Source organism: Nicotiana attenuata, unplaced genomic scaffold, assembly GCF_001879085.1.
Source record: "Nicotiana attenuata strain UT unplaced genomic scaffold, NIATTr2, whole genome shotgun sequence".
Lineage (NCBI taxonomy): Eukaryota > Viridiplantae > Streptophyta > Magnoliopsida > Solanales > Solanaceae > Nicotiana > Nicotiana attenuata.
In genome coordinates, this window is record NW_017670596.1 from 452,222 (window position 1) to 455,330 (window position 3,109).

A 3,109-nucleotide genomic window follows, 5' to 3' on the forward strand; every position below is an offset into this window, starting at 1 on the left:
GGTATTGTGACTTATTAGCATGGTTGGAATCTAAATTCAAGAAGATCGGGGTTAAATATAAATGAAAATTCTCATTTGAGAAGCTTAAAGTTGAAAGAATGAACTAGGATTGGAATTTTGAGTAAACGACCTCGGAATTAGGATCTGAAGGTTCCAGCAGGTTCGTATGATGATATCGGACTTGGGCGTATGCCCAGTTCGGGTTTTGGATAACTCGGGAGCATTTTGGCGCCTATTGTGGAAATTAGCATTTTAGAAGAAACTTCATAAGTTTAGCTTGAAGAGCATTTCGGTGTTATCAATGTCCGTTTGGGATTTCGAGACTGTGAATAGCTGCGTATGGTGATCTGGATTTGGGGGCGCCATCGGAAGTGAATTCGGAGGTCCGTAGGTCATTTTGGAGCCATTTGGCTAAAGATAGAAATTTGAAGGTTTTTGAGAAGTTTGACCGGAGGTTGAATTTTTGGTATCGGGGTCGGAATCCAATTCCGAAAGTTGGAGTAGGTCCGTAATGTGGAATATGACTTGTGTGCAAAATTTGAGGTTAATCGGACATGATTTGATAGGTTTGAACATCGGAAGTAGAAGTTGAAAAGTTCAAAGTTCATAAAGCTTGAATTGGAGTGTAATTCATGATTTTAGCGTTGTTTGATACGACTTGAAGCCTCGAGCAAGTCAGTAATGTGTTTAGGGATTGGTTGGCAGGTTTGGTTGAGGTCCCGGGGGCCTCGGGTGGATTTCGGGTGGTTAACAGATCGAAATTGGAATTTGGAAGAGAGCTGAAGGCATCTGGTTGCTGGTATTTTCGCTTCTGCGGTTGGTTGACCGCAGAAGCGGCACCGCAAAAGCGAACGGGGAGCCGCAGATGCGGTTTTTGGTCCAAATCTTGAGGATCGCAGATGTGGTCTAAATTCCGCAGAAGCGGAACCGCATCTGCGGAAGGGGCATCGCAGAAGCGAAAGAGAGGCCCTAGGGGAAGGACCGCAGATGCGGTCAAGGCTCCGCAAAAGCGGAACCGCATCTGCGGTGCTATGGTCGCAAAAGAAAAAAGGGGGCTAAGCCAGGGAAGCCGCAGAAGCGGCCTACTGTCCGCAAAAGCGGCTATAATTCCGTAAAAGCGGAAATGTCTGGAGGCAGAAGCTTGTTTTAAATCGCGATTGGGAGTTCATTTCTGTCATTTTTCATGGCTTGGGGCGATTGTTGGGGAACTTCAAAGAGGGATTTTCGTCAGCAATGTTAAGGTAAGTTACTTCTACCTATTATGAGTTAAATACGTTAATTTTGTATGGATTTTAGTATGAAAATGGGTAGAAAATTGAGGGTTAGAGGAAGACCTAGAAATATTGTGTTCTTGGAATTTAGCCACGATTTTTGGGTATGGAATTAAGAGAAAATTATATATTTGAGTTCCTAAGGTCATGGGTAAACCTTATCAAAAAAAGTTTTGGATTCCGGGCACGTGGGCCCGAGGGCGTTTTGGTCAACTTTTTGATCGGGGTTAGGAATTGTTATAAATTGGATTGTAATGAGTACCTTAGCATATATTAATGGATTTGTATCGCCATTGGCTAGTTGGAGCTTTGGGCGTCGGTTCGAGCCTTCGGAAGAATGTAGAATGTCGGTTTTGAGTCTTCGGAGCAAGGTGAGTCTCCTTTCCAATTTTGTGAGGGGGAATTTACCCCATATGTGAAGTAATTGATTATGTGCTCCTATTTGTGGGGGCTACGTACGCACGAGGTGACGAGAGTCCGTGCGTAGCTACTATTATGCTATTGTCCGGGTAGTTAGGACCCAAAAGCATGTTGTACGTGGAGTAATTGTGAATCCCATGGATAGCCTGAATTGTTTAAAAATCACATTGAATTAGTAAGTAGATTTCTACAAGGATTAAACTTCATTTCTTAAATTGTTAAAGGGGAATTGGTTTTATTTGAATAAATATTCCCCGATAAGTTCTTATTTGACTGATCGAGCATGTATTTTATGTGTGCCTGCATCGCATGGATGATTCGCGAGCAGGATATGTGTTTATTTATGGAACGGGCCGAACGCCTCGGTGAGAATAGATGCATCTATGGTTTGTGCCGCTCGACCCTCGGCAGTGCACAAATTTATATTCCTGCTGGAGCGGGCCGTCGACCTCGGCATGATTTGCGCATGTCTATCTGTTACTTGAAAAATTGTAAATGTGGAATTGGCCCTACGTGGCTTGATATAAACTGATAAGATAATAAAGAACAGACTTTAGAAGCCCTTGATTTATTGTTGAAGGTGTTTACCTGTTTTTCTGGCTTCACAATCAGAACTTTTATATAAATCCATGATTATTCTCGCACTTATAGAATATTGCTAATTGACCTCTAGTGAGTGTCGCAGTTGGCCATCTCGTCTCTACCCCTTCGGGATTAGGCGGGATACTCACTGAGCACACGTTGATTACGTACTCATACTACACTTCTGTGCATTTTTGTTGCACAGGTATACACACCTCTAGCAGCCTGTTGAGCGTAGCAGCATGGATAACTCTGGGACTAGGTGAGCTGCATTGTTCGAGATGACCCGCAGCCAGTGTAGTTCCTTTCAGCATTTTATTATTTATTCCCTGTCTATTGTATTTCGGACAGATGCTGTATTTTACTTTCCTTATCGGTAGTTGCTCATGTACTTGTGACACCGGGTTTCTGTGATGGGTTTCAACGGATTTGTACTAATTGTTATTATTTAAATTTGAATTCAAGTAGTGAACTTTTATTTATGAAAATGGAAGGAAAAACCTTAGATTTTCAAAGGTATTAAAAGAGGAATTAATTGATAATCTAGTTGGCTGGCCTGACAGAGGTGTCCGGCGCCACCACGACCCTTAGTGGATTTTGGGTCGTGACAAGCACTCCCCTCCAATAGGCAATATGCGATACAAATTTTAATTAATCGGATCAGTAAATTTTGGATACTCTGATGATTAAAAGAAAAGTAGAAAAGAAAAAAAGAGAAATGGAAAGTGCCAAAGGCAAAGTGGCTATCTAAAGTCGGCCACAGCTAGGATACTGTGTTTGTGTGTTTAGCCAAAAAATCCCATCAGGCCTCAATCAGAAAGCGAAAGCTCACAGCC